The 18608-nt window shown below is 41.5% G+C and overlaps 1 protein-coding gene across 1 annotated transcript in view; it reads left to right on the top strand.

Moving 5' to 3' along the window:
- ndufa4a (NDUFA4 mitochondrial complex associated a) overlaps window positions 1-18608 on the top strand; it is a 318693-nt gene that overhangs the window by 81277 nt on the left and 218808 nt on the right. The gene's annotated exons all lie outside the window — the stretch shown is intronic.

Genomic DNA, 18608 nt, shown 5'->3' with positions numbered 1-18608 from the left:
AATGTCGTCTCCCTTAGCAAAATGCTCTCGATATATTAGGTTGTAATTTGGCACTTTACAACACATCAAATGCCAGCAACACCTCGCCAAAAAGTCAACTTGAGTGCATTTGGAGATGAATCACGGATATTGCCGTATAGATTTGCTAAACAGATAAACATTCTCTAAGCTTTTCCCCACCAACTAATGAGCCGGTTTCAGATGATGAAACTCTCCACATATTTGTCACTATTCGTGGAAATTGTCCAGAAAGAAAAATTGGCTCGTAGCATCACAGGCTCCTCGTGTTTTGGGGGGTTTTTGGATGACATTTACAAGCTCAGAACAAGAGCAAAGTGACGAAGGTTGAAGCAGAACTGCTGTGTTTAAGCAGATTTCGACTCGGGGGGAAACGTGGCCTGTTTGAACTTGTCATTGCGCTGCCATCCCGCTGATATCAGGCGTACGTTTAATTGCTTTGAAAATGGAGATTGCGCACAAAATCAGAAGGTAGATAGCACTGCCAGGCTACTTCTGCATATGCTTTAGTAAATTATAGCTGATTACTACCCTCCACTGCTTGAGAAAAGACCAAATCAATCTGTTGTAATTCGCGGATGATGAGCTGAATCCATTCCCAGTACAAATAATGAAATATGTTTTGGTGGAGTCCCTAATTTTGCACTCCTTCAACATCCACTTTGCCAAAACATAATTGACCCAAGCAGCTGATCACTCCAAAAATGTCCGTGGCTTTGTGTTTTATGGATGCGAGGAGAAGAAGAAGCCCATTTCTCCGGTTGCTGGTGAGAGACGGCAACGCGCATTGAATTAGCTTGCCTGAGACTGGGGGAAATTGAAATATGGATTGGGGTCGCAAATGGCTGCCAGTGCTATTGGCTGCGCCGGATATGGAGGATGAAATGTATTTTGTGCGTGCGTTGTCAGCGTGTGACTGATGCAAACCGAGCGGGTATCGAATGGTTTTCCACAGTTTTTGCGGCTGACTTTTTTTTTTTTCTCCCCCAATAACAAGTTGGACGCATCAGCACTGACACAGATAAAGTGGATGGCTCAAGAGCAGGAGTAATCTTTACCTCCACAAACCTTTTCACATCAAAACACGGATGGGGGATTATAGATTTTACAAGAACTTTAAGAAATGAACAAAAAGTGAATTATACTCTTTCGTTCTGAGTAGCCTACTGTTTAAAGCAGTAGTAACTCTTGCCCCTAGAGGCCATAAGCGCAACTGCAGGTGTCGTAGCAAGTTACGATTTTTTAACTTATTAAAGTAAATACTACGCTGACAGGGAAGGCGAAGGGAGAGAGGGATATTGTGCAACCAGTTATACAATGGAAATAGTTTTTTTTTCACTCAAACTTGGCTGTAAATATTGTTTAAAGTGACGTTAGCCCACAGTTAGCTTTGCCTGTTAGCGTGTTAGCCTCTTCTTTGTGATTCCATTAGTGTGTATTGCTTGCTCCGGTCCGGTGGCAGTCAAGTTGCAAACATGGTTTTCTGGCCAGAGACACCAGGGGGAGATGAAAGACCCTCCAATCATCCCATAAACACTTGTATTACCCCCACAGGGACAACGAAAAGGATTTATTAAGGTAAACACGTTACTTAGTACTGCTTTAAGTTTTGTGTCAAGTGCTCCATAACTGAAGAGATGTATTTTTAGACTGCAACCAACAAAACAATAATTTTTATTTCGTGACATATTACATGGAATCACAAAGTTCACAATATACTGCGCCATCACACCCTACAAAAAACCTCCTAACAGTGCATATGACACATTAGACACAATTATATTAAAGTTTTTTTTAAAGATTGCACCCAGCTTGGCCATTTTTGTGATGTTTATAGTTTCACTTCCTTATTGGACACCGACAGGAAGTGACATAGATGAAGGCAAACGATTTTAAACTGATGCCGTGCAACCATGGGAAATGAGTCAAACTGCTATACGTTTGTCAAGTGGTGACGCCACAGCTCTACTTCTGAGTCCGCAGATGTGCGAGAAACTTCAAAAAAGTCTTTAATAGCACAATCAATATTTCTGAAACTCAGCAGAGAGTTACTGAACATACGTATTTATCAGGCCCATTAGCCAAAAATGCTGTACCTACTGCTATAAAAGTATTATTTACCAAAATCGGTACATCTGGGTGAGTGGAAAAAAATGCTAACGGCGCAGCAGCTACGCTAACCCCGGAAGTATTTACCTTAATAAATATTACTTTTTAGCATTAGGTGCTGTGTTTTTGGCTAATGAGTCTGAGAAATAAGTTGGTTCGCTGAGTTTCAGAAATATTGATGGTTGTTTTTAAGAGTTTTTTCTGCTTTTTTCTCGCATATTTGCCGGTGGCTAGAACCCGAAAGCGGAAGTCATGACGTGAACTTTACCTATCTTTGTCACTTCCTGTCAGCAGCTTAAAAATACAAATAAAAATAACTTTTCTGTCCAACATGTCTTCATTAAAATTGCTGCTTCACTGAAATAAAATGATAATGGACGTTATCCTTCTAAATAAGTCATATTTTCAAAAGCATTCAAACCTGTCATCTGCACTTTGAGTAAAAAAAAACCAAAACATTACAACAGACAAAAGAGTTTGCCTTTTTATTCATTTATTTTTTATTAAATTATTACATGTCTCTCTGCTAAGTGCTTGTGTTCCCCTTGACTAGTTCATATGCTCTGAGTGCCCCTACTGTGAGGATTTTGCCAATATTATTACAAAGTAACCAACTGAACTAAGAATATATAGTATTTAGTGATGTGTTGCGTTCAGATTAAGCCACATTTTTTAAAATTAATATTGAAGTCAATTTCACCCTTTTTTAATTCTGTACCTCTGGTTGAGAAACACTAGATGGTTGTTAAAAGGGGGGTATGAAGTAGATCTAGTTCAGTCCTTTATTTAGGAAATTAGTCCTCGATACCAGCAGGATAGCCAGCTTGAGCTAGTTTTCTCGCCAGAAGTGAAGACTAGTTTATCATCCATGTTTTGGGATTATGTTGGAAATCGGACCTTCTTGTTGTGAGGTGGAGTGGGGTATATGGAGTGTAAAGGTGGAATAGTGCAAATCTGATGAGTATTTACAAAAATAGTGAAAACCGTGAGAAAAGTGTGACTTTGTGGATATCAAACTAAAGCTTCAAGACCTTTCTCACCATCCCTGCTTCAGCTCTTCCGACGTCTGCCACTCAGACGTGCTTAAATGATGCATGCCCGCTGAGTTTGGACCGAAGCTCTGAACTGGTCAGCTCCCCCGGCTCCTGAATTGACCTCGACGGTTCGCCTGAATATGAATTACGCACAACGCAGAGGTTCAAGAGTGGCACTGCCCAAAAGTCACAGCCGTTTCCGATGATTTTAATGAAACTGGAAACTCCTGACCTTTTGTAACACTGGGATTTCTTATATTCTATAATAGCACAAACAAAATAGCAGAAGACTTACAGAGAGTGCAGGTGGTTTCATTATCATGCACCGTTCCCACCAAATAAACATGTTTTGGCGTCTCAGTTATAGCCTTTTTTTTCTTCCGTCAAACTACAGCTGAAAACTACGGGGCCCGCCTGGGGACATCGTGAGAAAATGTATTATTGCGTTATTTCGTAATGCTTTGCGATAAAACACAAGAGTTTTGTGATAAAACTCAATAATTATTGCAAAATAACGCAATCTTATTTGGCTCTAAGGCGTCTGCAGGGTATAGACTCTATGCCAGGAGTGCCCAAAGTGGGGCCCGCGTGCCAAATTTGGCCCGCCGAAACAATTCTGTTGGCCCTCCAGAGAGTCACCTACTTTTGCGCTGCATGTGGTTAAAACTCTCTTCCATTCATTCTCAATGGTAAATATGGATGCTATGCACTTTTTGACCACCAGCGTCAAATTGGGGGCGCTGTTTCACTCCTTTTGGAAACACTGTTGTGGTGTCTTGGTATTCATTAATCACAGAGTGTTGTAGCATCAACTTTCAGTTTTCCAAGTTTTATTGCAAAGGTTGTCAATATCGACAACAGTTTATGTTAAAAATTGACTGATAAAAGAATTGATGCTGAACTGACACTTTCAAAATAAACTTATGTGGCATTTTCTTTGAGTTAACGAATGAGGTAAAGTTGCTGTAGGTGCTGTAGATGCAGGTTTTTTTTATTTATTTTTTTTACATTTTGCACTGGGGTTGGGTGATGTTCCCTTAATTGGCCGTTGACGATGTTTACAGTAAACCATCGTGATGGACGATGATATCGTCCATTTCTCATTATACGCATTTTTAAAGACATTTACATAGCCTATATATATGCTGCATATTATTTATGTTTTTATTTATTTATGTCGTGCGTAAAAGTCTGAGAGGAGAACGACTTATTCAGAGCGTCAACTCCTCAATACCAAGGCTCTTATCACACTAACACGAATGTAAATCGGAGCTCATTATTTGCATTTGCTCAATGTTAACGTACTGTTTAAGAAACAGTGGGTGAACGGGACAATATGAGAGAGAGAGAGAGAGAGATCCGCGTGTCAAATAGAGCAGCGCAGCGTCTTTACTTTGATATTACGGCTAACACATTATGTCTTGTGGCTTCTGGCAGGCTACTGAAACTAGCGTGTATATTAGTTATATTCGTGATTTAATTTACAGTGCAATCCCTGCAAAGTTTGAAGGTTTACAAGGCCCACAGAAGATCAGTGCCTGTTTCTGACAGGAGGGGGCGTGGCATCACGATGGTTGCTCTCCATCGTGATGTTGCTAATTCATCACGATGGACAATGACATTGTACATCGGAACAACCCTATTTTGCACTAAATTGCTACAATTGTTGATTTTGTTCTACTAAAACTAGGCTTTTGCCATAGTTACCATTTGTTTAATATAGCATTTTATTTGCATAGATAGAATCAAATGCAAATGTAATTTTGCAGTTATATGTGTTTCATGCTTGACATCGCCGTGTTTGGCCCGCGACTCACAGGCACTTTTTCATTTTGGCCCTCGGAGACAAAAAGTTTGGGCACCCCTGCTCTACGCTATCATCCTCCACACAAAATGGACCATGAATGGGGGAATTTAATTGATCTTTCTTTCGAATTGACGACAAAGACGAGCCCATTGTTCATGATTTTAGCGTATTCACCTGTGTGACCCATCCGTAGACTAAGTTCCACAGCTCTTTTCTTCACGTTTTTGGTTAATCTTACTTATACCATGGTCTGGGTGAATACTCGATTCTGATTGGCTGGTGGGTGCTAACAAGCGTGCATTATTTTCGTATAACCGCACACGTAGTCCGGTAGTTAAATCACTTGGATATCACTCCGCTGTGGGCATCGCCATAGCAACGCATGACACAGCTGAATCAGATAAACACCTAATTAGTGACTGACAGGAACGTATGAGATGGATTTTGTGGTTAATTTAAACGTTTTTGGCCAAAACAAAACGTTTGATAAATGGGAATTAGAGGAGAATAAGCAGCTAGGTTAGCTACTGTTAATAAAATATGAGCTTTACATTTCGATCGAAAACGGTTAACGCACTATTCATGATTTTCAGGCGTACATAGAATGATCCTGCATTTAAGCATATTTGGTTGGATTATTAATGTCAAGCATAAAAGTTTCAGTTGGTGGGGCCCAGTTGTAAGCGGACTCCACCACAGCTGTTTCCATAAACAGTTGAGCTCGTTGAGCTAGCTAGCTAGCTTCAGGTTAAACAGTGTAAAAGTGAAATAACTCCTGCCCATGAGTGCTGCATATCGGTGTTTACTTCCACGGAAAAGTGTCGGGTTAGTCCTGTTGTGTTGTGATTCTGGCGATGCAGCGTGTGCTGATGTTGTTTCGTTGAGCCTGACTGAGATCCTCGTAATAGCTGCGGAGAATGACTCGCTCTGAGACGAGCCTTCAGTGACCGGCTACTAACCCACATAAAATAGTCCCGGTAGTCTGGCATATTTAGTGAGTTTAGTAAATGAAAAAAGCATTTATTATAAATGCTACGTTTGTGGGACTATGGTATAAGCCACTCCGCTGCGCGTCGTGGTGTTCTTGACTCCGTGTTGTGCATTATAACCGTCTAATGCACGGCTCCGAGTTGTTTAATCCTTACTTGATGGACATGCTGCTTGTCAAGAACCTGTGTTGTGTTGATCCACACGGCACAATCATTAAACAAGCCTTGGTAATGCCGCTGGCACACATACAGCCTTTCAAAGCGGCCAGATGATTAAAAACAAAAGTTCAGAGGTGACCGCAAGTCCACTTTTCCCCTGCAATCACAAGTCAAAAGAGTGTAATCGTGGAGTTCAAGGGTATAGGACTGGGAAAGGCGGGATGGGGGATGGGGGGGTTGGCGAGGAGGGGAGAGGTGCGCTGCTGAAAGAAATCGATAGTTCATACTGTTCTGAAATTGAAGAGTGTTTTGTCAGAAATGCTGTGTAGAAGGTGGAATATGAAATCTCTTTGGTGGAGGCCCCTCATGTAAGCAGCGCTATTGATTTCCAGAGACCCGCTCCAATTATGGCAGTGCTGGTTGTGTCTGCGCAGCTCAGTGCCCTTTAAAGAACCGGCCTGACTCCTCGCCTCGCCAGGGCGGACTTTTCGGAGGTGTCTTTGGGCAGATTTTTGCAGAGGGACTTGCTTCTTTAGCGTGAGGGCACAGCTGCAGGACGGGAGATTTCTCCTGCTGGCACTTCCTGTTAGGAGATTCACTGGCATTACAACATAACCAGAGAATAATCCCGTTTCTCTGAGCGCGGTGGTATCTGCCGGAGTGTGTGTGGGGCGGCTGGCAACAGGCTCAGAGCGAAGTGGACTGACAGATTCAGACTCAGAGAGAAGGCTGCACGATGAGGCTTCAGTCTCAAGTTAATTGTGTTATTTCAAGTTTTGGCTTTAAGAAAATGTCCAAAATAGAAAAACCTAATTTGTGGGTTTTATGCATGAAGTTATTTTACTTCCTTCAAACTTCAGGCCCATATAGGGGTTGAGGATAATGATTGTTGGACAATATGCTGGGGTGAGTGTAACATCATTTATTCTAACAACTGCCAGGTTCATTAACCAGATGCATAAACCATCATTCCTTCATAGTTGTGTGTAGTAGTGTGTTTTCATACACTGCTTCTGCAAACAACATCTGGTTATGAGCTACCGGAGGGAACAATTATATATGTATGGATATAGTTTTTTCTTATGGAACCAGCTGTAAGAACGGGTAGGACACATCACTTCTACCTACTCCTTTTTATGTATTTTCAGTTCAGCTTTGTCTGATGCAAATATATCTGCAAAATTGAAAAGTAATGACTTTAATCAAAGCAAAGGAAGGTCACACACACATATTTTGTCAGGCCACCTTTGATTGTGGCACATTCACCGTGGTATTGTTTCAAAAGGTTTTTTATATTTCCATCCAGATCTTATAATGATAATGATGGTTCCTCCGCTATCCTTCCAGTTTTTAATAATGTGGCTGACAGTTCTTAACAAAGTGTTTTTTCTTCAATTCAGCTTTACCCAAATCTAAAAGGTTACAGCCTATAGGCCAGAGTCATTTGAAAGCCTACATAACTGATCTAAGGATTTCGTTGTTGCTTTTGTCATTGATTTTTTTGTGTTGTTGCATTTTCGTCACACATTTTTGTCACTTTTTCGCACCTTTTTTTCTTTTTTTTTTTTTTACTTTTTTGACACTTTTGGGTCACTTTTTTGTTACTGTTTTTCATCACTTTTTCGTCACTTTTTTGTTTATTTTCCCCCCCCCCTTTTTTTTCTTTTTTTTTTTACATATGTTTAATCTATTTTTTTGTCACTTTTTGTCACATTTTTTCATCCCTTTTTTTAAATTTTTCATCGCTTCTTATACTTTTTTGGTCACTTTAATCGATTTTTTCTCATATTTTCGTCACTTTAAAAAAAAAAATTGGTCACTCTTTCGTCACCATTTTTGTCAGTTTTTCATCACTTAAAGTCACTTTTCTGTTGCGTTTTAGTCACTTTTTCATCACTTGTTCTGTTACTCTTTTGTTGTGCATGCTTTTATTGTTGTTCATCTTCATTTTCGTCCCGTTTTGTCACTAATTTGATACTTTTTGCAAAAAGCTTTTAGACTTGGCTAAAGCCAAACTGGAGAAAATGTGCTCGGTTCAGGTGGGAGTAAAGAGGTGAATCCACTTTCAGTTTCTGCCATCGTTTCCTCTGCTTGATGTAAGCCAACGCTTTGACCCTTCTCAAACATCCTTTTCACAGAATGTGCATTTTGACATGATTGTTTAGGAAATTACTCACAGCATCAGTTTTGGGGTTAAACATAACTTGTTGCCACCTGAAAGATAATCACCCAACCAATCATTTTTCTGTAAGAGGCTCTGCTCTGTTAAATCCAGGTTGCAACTTTTTCCCTGAGCAATAAACAGCATGAGTAGTTACTTTGTGATTCATCCTTCGCCTTTACAACTAAGATCAATTCCTGTGTTAATTGCGGTGATTTGTCACCCCTCAAACTGCAGTGAAGGACACTTATCAAAACTGTAGTGGACATGTCAACTTGTCTGACAAACTTAAAGAACACCTCCATGGGACAACAAAGTCCAGTCTTCTTTTTCCACTGTCCAGATTTAGGGGCTGTTTGTTGGCAGTGGCACAAGGCTTTTAGCTCCTTCCTCTGCCTGCCTCACTCACCGTCTCTCTCCGTCTTTCTCTCACTTTCTCGCCTGTGCAATATGCTGTGTTCCCCCACTCGAGTGTTAATGAGCCTCATGCATATTCATAAACGGGGCTGACGCTGCTGCATGGCGACTGTGCACAGGATGCTGGTGTGCGGAGGGACAGCCATGGATGCATTTCTGAGGGATTGGGTTGGACACATCAGGGCACCGCGGGCTGCTGTGCTAACGATGCTAATGATGCAGATGTGCTATGGCCCTGTTTTGTCACGCTTGGTGATTGTCAATGACCTCTTTCCAAAGCCTTGGCTCTTTCCTGAGTGAGGCCTGGCAGGAGTTAAGTTTACCCTGCAGCTGTTCAATATACTGTTCCCACTTCCTTTTGGCTAAAGATTAAGAGAGAAAAGCAATGAGGAGTGCACAGATCTAAATATATTAGTCATAATAGAAACAAAAAAGCACTTGTGTCATAAAATACACAAGTAAAAAAGGTTGCTCAAATAAATGTCTGGGGGTACAATTATGGTGCAGGCCACTAAATGTCATACTATAGGGGATTTGCAAAAACAACGCTGCAAAAACAAATCTAGAAATAAGTAAAACATTTCTTTAAGTAAATCTATCCATTGGGCAAGTTCTTTTGTACTCAAAGGCGAGACACTTACCTGGGCAGCCATCCACTGCTGCTTATTGTATCTGTTCAAAAGCAGGAACTTTGCCAAAAGCCAATCAAATCTCAAAAGGTTTTATATCGATCCGATCACAGACCATGTTGTCACGAAAGGAACCACTAGAAAAATAAATGTGCTTAAGAATGTATCTGCCTAGATGTCGATGCGTCATCTTCTCCAAGAGGATTTTCTTCATATTGCCATTTATTGAAAGTTCATTTCATTTCATTTATTCATTCATTTGAGCAGAAAAGTATTTCAGATTTTTTTTTTAACAGAAGAATGGTAAATGGACTCAACTTATACAGCGCTTTTCTACTTTTATCAGGTCCAAAGCGCTTTACTGTAAGGAACCAGTCACCCATTTGTAACGCCCCCTATGGTTCGATCACCAGGGTACAAGGAGACCAAGACAAAGTTAGATGTTTATTTTGTAAAAATATAAAGTCTAAAATTGATTGGGGAGGAGCAGATAAGTCTGATGGAGTCCAGCTGTGGGAGTAGGAAGAGCTTGATAATGACATGGGAACTTAGATGGGTTTAGTGAAGGGCTCTTTTCCAGGGGTCCAGGCTGAACGTCGGCACACATGGCTCCTGGTCTCTGTGCTGGCAAGGTGCTACGACCCCAGCAACCACACGCCGTCCCAGCGGAGCAGCCGACTTGCCCTCAGACTGGCCTTGACCCCTGGTGGACGAGACCAAACAAAACAGGTTAGCGAGACTCTGAATAGGGAAGGGGAAAAAAAACACCTTTAGATCAATTTGATACTTTTGCTGTAGATTACTGATATTGTTGATGAGACAAAAAAATGGATTGCAAGTTTTCTGTCATTTTATGTTTAGATAGATTTTGCTTTAAAAATGATTGTTAATTGTTTTTCCTAGTAAACAAATAAAACATGCTCCATCTTGAATCTAGTCAAATCAATCTATTTACTCACTTCCAAATTGCTTTTTGCTGCTATAAAAAAAAGTTTAGCGCAACTGTGAGTCCCTTTTAAACATTTCCACCAGATAAAGGAGATTAATCAGTCTTGGTGGTTCTTCTAGTTTTACACATTGCATTTACATGGCTGAGAGAAAACCTCAAAGGAATTGCCCGTGTGACCCACACCGTTAGAAAAGCCACAGTCACTCCGAATAAATTCAAAAGAAACCTCACAGAAGTTTCCCCCCATTCCTGATAATCACATAAACGTCAGATCTCGTTATCCGCCTTCGCTCAGCCGCACTCTTTTCCCAGTTGTTCTTCTCTCTGGATAATAATTTCTCACGTTCTCTCTCTGCACCTTTTCCTTGGCAGCGCCTTATTTGCATGTCTCCTCAGTCCTACTGTCTCCGACTCATGTCTCTCTCTCCCTTCTCCCAGCTCTAACTCTAACATGCCTTTCTTTTTGGCAGGTTTAATTCCACACTGGCTCCTCTTGTAGATCTCCAGCCCCTGCAGTCCAACGCCTAATTTGTGCCAGAGTTTTGGTTGAGAACAGCATGTTTTTGAACAATTCACCCCAGCGGGCTTCTGTTTTCACTGGGGGAGGGCGTAGCCATGAAACGAGGGCGGTGCGATGCCATTAGTGGATGAAAGAAACAAACAATGTGCAGAATTATTAATCAAAGTTGTGAGCGCAGAAGCTGGAACTAAATTACATGAAAATAATCTGACCCTTGGAGTCGACGAGTACTGCAGCAAAGTGCTACTTTCCATAACCCTCTTGACTCTATCTGATAATGGAAACTTTAGACGCTGCATTATTAATAATAGATACAAACAAAACAATGCAATATTGCGGACAATGGCTTTGCAGTTGATAGTTTTATTCTTGCTCAAAGCCCTTAAGCAAAACACTTCATCCACCGTTTATACTATTCACATGAAGCAAACTGGCGGAAGGGAATGTGGTAGAAAGTTGAGTTCAAAGACAGTTTTGGAGAATAATGGTTTGAGTAATTTGATTTGTCACAATGTTCATACCAGTACCCATCAAAAGAAGATCTTAAACTATGTAGGAACAAATGGGAAGCAAGAAAGAGTGAAATAACTCAAAATAGGTTTTATATTTTAAAGCAGAACTAAGTAACTAATGCCCCTAGAGGCCATATGCGCCACTGCGGGTGTCGCAGCACGTTTTTTTACTCATTAATTGTCCGTGAGAGTAAATACTACGCTGACGGAAAAGACAAAGGGAGAGAGGGATATTGTACATCCAATTACACAATGGAGATAACTTTTTTCTCTCAAACTTGGCTGTAAATACTGTTTAAGTGGCGCTAGCCCGCAGCTAGCTTTGCCCGTTAGCCTGTTAGCTTCTTCTTTGTGATTCTATTAGTGTGTATTGCGCCTCCGACCCGGAGGCAGGGAAATTGCAATTGTGGTTTTCTGGCCAGTGACCCCCCATTAACACTTGTATTACCCACAGAGGGACAACACAAAGGATTTATTAAGGTAAACAAGTTACTTAGTCCTTCTTTAAATTCTTCAAAATTGCAACCCTTTATTTTGGGAATTTTCTCAATGAGCGTCATAAGGTCACACCTTCCTATGCCTGCTATTTCGTATAGACCGTCGGCTACTCCGTCTGGCCTCCTGGCCAGCCTTGTTGCGGTTGAAACTCCAAGTTGAAGTTTCAGGTCTCTGTCATCCTCGCCTTTGTTCTCTTATAACCATGCAGTTTCCCTCAGGTGTCGTTTCCATTGGGCGTTTCTCTCTCGTACTCCAACTTCGTTTACCTCAACCGTACCTTCGTGCTCAGTTCTTACTCACTTTATTCTTCCAGGTTGTTGACCCATTGCTCCTTGCGGGCTGCCCAGCTTCGTCGAAGAATGGGTCAAATTCAGAGAACTGTTCGTCGTACAGTTGAATAATGCTTGTACAGCATCTCAACCTTAACCCATATCCTGACCCATATCCTATCAGTCCCCTCTGGTTCTCGCCCCATGCTTTTCTGCTCCCATCGTCTTGTCAACAGACTAGTACATGCCCTAGCTTCACACGTTTGTTTTTCTACCCCTTTCCAAATATCTGGCTCAGTTCCCTTTGCTATCAATCCATTGTTAAGCTGTTCGTTCTTCTTTTGGGGATGAAAGCCTGAGAGCTGGTCATTGTCTCCTACGAAGCCCCAAAACAACATAACATTATTCGTCATCTTGCTCGTTCAATAAAGTTATTTCATTTTAATCTGAGGTCGTGGTCCTTGTGAGTGAACTGCAAAAAAAACAAAAACAAAAAAAACACTTTTACTGTAGTGTTTCTTGCCTTTTTTCAGCACGGTGTTGTGTCATTAAAAGTGCTAGTTTGTGAATTCACAAATATCACGACAAGCCAGTTTGCAGAACTATCTCTGTCGTCAAGCAGCCTCAAATTCTGGCACCGTCAAAATTGACTCGTCAAAACACAGTCTGTGTAATGTCAAATAAAAGTTCTTGGTTGAATACTAAAACAATAGCTGCATAAATATAAACCACATGTGGACAGTATCACAAATGTGTCCATACAGTGTTCAGTGTGTGTTTTTTCTGACCTTCTGGCCCGTTCTCTGCAGTTGATCTGACTTCAGATGCGCTTAATATTGTCAGATTTGCTCCTCCGCCGTCCGCCCTTCCATATCCTTATATTCCCTCGCACATGAGCCGGGGCCACCGTTTCTCAGCGCTCTGTGACTCTAGGGCTATGGGGAGCCCTCTGTCTTCATCAGTTCACTCAGTGGAGAGGTACACCCAGTCAGAGCCGCACACTCACCTCGTGTGTCTCCATTATATGTTAATAACAGGACTAAGGCTGGCAGGGACCGGCCCTTTATGCCACACCACAGACACAAGACCGCTCTTTTATAAAACAAAGTGCGTGAGTCACCTTCAATACCTGTGATCAAACGTCGAGGTGTAAATAAAGCAGAGTAGCATTTTTCTTGTTGCGACGTGATTTTCATGGTCAAATCTAATCTGTTGAAAGGCGCGTTACACCGAAAGAGCTGTTCGTGTAAAGCCATTTCTTATTTTTAAAGTCAAATCTGTGACCGTCATCATTTCAGCACACATTTGGATGCAAACTGAGAGAGGTCACAAATGGAAAATATAAAAAGATAAGTGTTTGGATATACCGTGACTCTCTGGATCTGGGGTGAAAGTGTCTCTGAAGTTTCAAACCTTTTATTTTACTCCTTTGGGACCAGAATAACATGGAGATGAAATATCTGTAAAGCAAAGGCAGTGTTTTCCCCTCTATATTGAGAGAGCTTTGATTGTCTGCAGTCATCAGTCGATCACAGCTGAGAAAAGAAAAGAAATCATTGAACATTTTGCACCAGGGGTCATTTGAAAAGCTGTTCTAACCCTGGGATTGATCATTTACTCTGTTTGTAGCTCACAGAACAAAAACAAATCTTAATTTTGAGTTCCGTCTTTATTTTGAAATGAAAACAGTAGCAAAAGTTTTCCAAAAGTTGTCATCTGTGTTGTTTTAGATTTGCATGCTCTTTGTTTCTTTTATTTAAACTCAAACGGGTGATGTATATCCTTAGTGGGAAGGAGTTAGACTTAAAGTAACAGGCCACCGTTTTTTCCATACTGGGATTTGTTCTTACCTGAGTTTACATAAGTTGATACGTACCTGTCTGGTCTTTGTGCGTGCCCGTGGAAGAGCGTGGGATCTTTCAACTTCACCCCGTTTGGAGCTATAGGAATATGCTGGGAGAGGCCAAATGCAAACAACATCTTTGGTCGTTTTGCGTGACTGAGGGCACGCACAAAGACCAGACAAGTACATATCAACTCGTCTAAGCTCAAGAACATATCTCAGCATGGAAAAAACGGTGGCCTGTTTCTTTAAGCTCCTCCTCCCGGTTTCTCCTCTTTAACCAATGGCCGCTGGTTGCACTCCATACAGGGGCAGCAGAACAAGCTAGTCTTTCATAAACAAGCACTGCACTTTAGACACGTTAAAAACAACTTTGAAGCCTGGTGCCTAATTTTCCTAAACTTTCTACACCTACAAATTCCTCCTGTGATAACGCTGGGTTTGGCACAATTACTGGGACCAGGCGGGTTTTCATAAGGAACGTTTTAGATTCTCGTATGCTAATGAGGGCTGGACTTTGGTTGACAGGGGGGCGCGAGCGTGGTTTCTACCGAACTACACGTCACGTTTGGGCCGAGTCTACAGTGAAGGTCCCTTATGCCCTTTTTTAGGAACATGCTCCGTCAGAGCTGGGTAGGAGGAGTCTGTAAAACCGCCATGATTTCCCCCTCCGTAGTTATTATGGCAAATGGGGAGGAATGAGGAGACGGAGTCTATTAATATTATGTCTTTGTCTTTAACTCTGCTTTTTGTTCTGCCTGGAGTGATGCAGAGGTGAAATGGTTTTAATTTCAAAACAACACAGTAAAGATTACCACTTTAAAACCTTTACAATGATAAAACAAGACCTATATGAATGGCTTATCTTAAACGATCTTATGAGATGGTACTTGGTATGACAAATTTAAGAACCACTGCAGTAGATGGCTCATTTAAAGGCAGTCTGGAAATATTTTTTCAAACAACTTCACATTTGGATGCAGATAATTTGTTGCTGAAACCACAAAGGGAGAACCACAAGGAGCTTTATTTTTTTTTTTCTCTCCAAAGCCTTGAATTTTCTAAGAAGCCTGTGCACCTGTCTGCCCTCACTCCAACAGATGCCAAATCAATGAGATCAAAAAAGGGAAAAAATCACGCTGCCGCTTTGTTCTCCCTATTTGATGACAATTTCCTCCAGCACAAAGTCAATAGCAGTAATTTGCTGGGATCCACCCCGATGTTGTTCGCTGTCATGTGGGTTACGGGATGTGTCTCCGCGTCCCTTTAGTGTCTCAGGATGTCCTTCCCCGTCACTCGCTCTGTCCTGGGCCGCGTGAGTCCTGATCAAAGCCCCTTTTGATTTGCGTTTTGTGATCTGAGGATGTCTTTTCCAAATCATCCTTGGTGGTTTGATTAGGCGCCATGTCACACGCAATGTCGGGCCCATCACCGCCGCCGCCGATTTGGCGCTTTACAGTGTCAGACCAATTATGAGCAATGATGTCAGTGTCAGTGTCGGCCGCTGAGTCCTGTTTTGGTCAGTTCTTGTCGAGGTTTAGACCTGGATCAGTTCTGACCTGATGTTGCAATGGATGAGACCATTTCAATCTGTTCACAATATACATTTTCTATCAATTTTAAACATTAAAGGTGCACTGTGCAACTTTTTATGTAAAATAAAAGTTAATATTAGTGTATATGTTTGGGTGATTGGGTTTTGGTATCTTGGTATCTTGGCTTTGTATCCTGGTGGCTCCTATGATGCTTCAGGATCAATTTTATTTCAGGTTTATAGGATTTCCGGTAGGTTTTCGGAATAGAATGTATACGTAACCATGGAGACGGTTCAACAAGCAGTCAAAACCTAAAAAACAAATGAGCCTGTTTGTTTGTTTGTTTGTTTGTATACTTTATTGTCCCCGTAGGGAAATTTGTCCTCTGCATTTGACCCATCCTTCGATGCCGCTGGGGCAACCCGTAAGGAGCAGTGGTCGACGGCAGTGCCGCGCCCGGGGACCCATCTCCATGATATGGAGCCAGGCTGATCAGAATGGTCAGAATCACCTGGCTGGAGGATTCACCTATTGTACATGTTTTGTACTGGAATGTCCTACAGGCCATCGGGATTGTAGGTAAAGGCACTAAGCCAGTCCTTCTCAATTATTTCGATCATTGCACATGCATTCAATTATTTCCGCTAAAATACCGGGGCTCCCCTCTATTTTGAGGGGCGCAGGCTGCAGCTAGCACTGACGCCGGTGCGCACTTACGCTCCCAAAGCGGGATGATTCTTGGCTATTTTCAGCACGTTTTCCTTGAAAGAACTCAAGCGGCTTATCAACGTGATTGGGGTGTAAAGTCTTTAAGTGACGCCTTAATTTATTCAAGATTGAAGATTTTTTATTTGTCAAACCATGTGAATGAATTTGAAATTATATTTCTCTCATCCTTGATTGTGGTGCGGGGGGGGGGGCATGTAGTTCAGCTTCCCGATGTGCTTGTGTATGAAACTGCATCACTCAGGCACCTATTTTACTTCATGCTGTCCGCTGCCCATGTAAACACACCCGGCCACACGTGCCCCCACCTGGCATCGCTCACCCACTATTTGAGAAGGTAGCCACCCAAGCATCTGCTGTGTCACTGAAAGGTCAAATACGTATTTATATCAACTTGCATAGTGCACCTTTAATGTAAACATATGCACTAAAAGAGAATTTCTATGGGCAAAATCACTGGTTTATTTACATTATCACATGAAACCAAAAATAATACCTCAAAAGGAGTAAACCAAAGCAAGAAAGCTTTAAAGTGCCTATCCCATATTCAAGATACTTTCATGCGTTTCACAAGGTTATTATATGGTTCTATCTGCTTTCTGAGTAATTCTGAAATATGTAGGTTTATAGTTTTGACCACTCATAGAACAAAATGGAAAGAGGTAATATGTTTTTGCTCATAAAAAACGTCAAAAATGCACCGAAATCTAAAAATGTTCGATGGTTCCAGGAACAAGAATAAGTGAATAACTAAATTTCGATAAAAACGTCAGTGTCCTTCTTTATTGTACTTCACACTTTACATCAACACATGGCCGTCACCGCAGATTTTTTTTGTCCTTTAAAGTTACACCTTCCTTCTCGAGTCATTTATCAGGTTTAAAGATCCATAAGGTCTTTCACACTGGCTCCTCACCATCACTAAGTTTAACTTTTCTTCTTAGGAAGTGACAACCCCATGAGGGGTGATGATTATGGATGACAGAAATCTGCCATGTAGGAACACCTTAGTGAGACGGATGCAGTGATTTTTTTTCCTATGTAGCTTTCAGGGCTGGTACAATGAAATTCAAAGTAATCCAAGTAAAGTAAGGTGTTGCCCCCATAGAGTACAGTGGGGGAAAAAAGTAGTTGGCCAAAATCCAATAGAATGTCTATGTGAAACTGACCAAATACTTTTTTTCCCCACTGTATATCCTCATTTGAGCCATCTTTCAATAACACTGGGGGCACTGAAGTGGGAGACCATATAGTGCAGTGCATGATATGTTTTAGGTTTATGAATCGAAACATGTGTCAAACTTTGCTGTTGAACGTAGAAAACAAGTTAATGGGTGAATTGCTTTCCCAGACTTTTAGAAAAATACAAAAATCTACATCGGGTTGAACTGTAAGCTTTGTATCTTGGCTCCGGGTGCATTGCCGTAAAAAGTGACAGATGCAACTCGACAGAAGAGAAAGACAGTATGGCCTCAAAATGAGCATTATGGCAAATAAAACAACATTCATTTTAAGGTTGTAAAGAATAAAAATGTCACTGTTGGTTCCCCGCTGTCGTGCTGCGCCTGTGTGGACCATTTGCAGCGGGCCGGAGGGCCACGGGGCCGACTTGTTAAAACCCCCCTCAGCTGCGAGGTCACGGCTCTGGCTTTTCCACCTTTTTGACTATCAATGCTCTACCACACCAAACATCCACGCCCTTTAAATATCACAAATCGGCCACACTTTTGTACCGCGGCACCTGCTTTCTCAAGGTCTCACTTCTGTCTTTTGGCTTCCACCCTTCTCCCCCACAGCCACATCTGTGTCCTTTGACTTTGAAGGATCTGCCTGCAGACTTTATGTCCTGCAAATCTGGACTGGCATGAAAAATAAGTGCAAGCTTCACTTTATTACTTAAATTTTCTCATTTATTTTGGGACTCTAAATTATAGTAAATATTGGATTGCAACTAGAATTTGATTGATTTTAAGTCAGTAGTTTGGCTGGAAGCTTATCACTGGTTACTTATTATAAAAAACAGACAACAATATTGACTTTCTTGCGTCTGTCTCTCTCTATTAGATTTAGAGTTAGTTCTGAATTATAGTGGATTTGAGAGAGTCTTTATCATTTGAGAGACCTGTCCTGCTTTTGTAGGAGTGGCTGACCAGGCTAGAAAGGCCGAGCAAGACGAAATCTGTTATACATCCCCACTCCTCAAAGAGAAACACTTAGCTGGTTTAATTTCTTCATTTGGCAACAGTGGCTGTTTATTGTCCGCCTTTCTTGCAAAGCCCAAGACGAAACCTGCAGTGCACACCATTCTTCCCCCCCCCCCATAACAGCTTGTCCACGCTCCCCGAGGAAATAATTCAAAAGGTCACTTCTTGTCGAGATTTTAAATTCGAACGCTGTCTGTCCTTCCCCGACAAGCTTCCTCTATTGACAGCC

This window comes from Gobius niger (genome assembly GCF_951799975.1).
Source record: "Gobius niger genome assembly, chromosome: 10".
Classification (NCBI taxonomy): Eukaryota; Metazoa; Chordata; class Actinopteri; order Gobiiformes; family Gobiidae; genus Gobius; species Gobius niger.
Note: the sequence above shows the minus strand (reverse complement) of the source record. Positions and strands in the feature narration are given on the sequence as shown.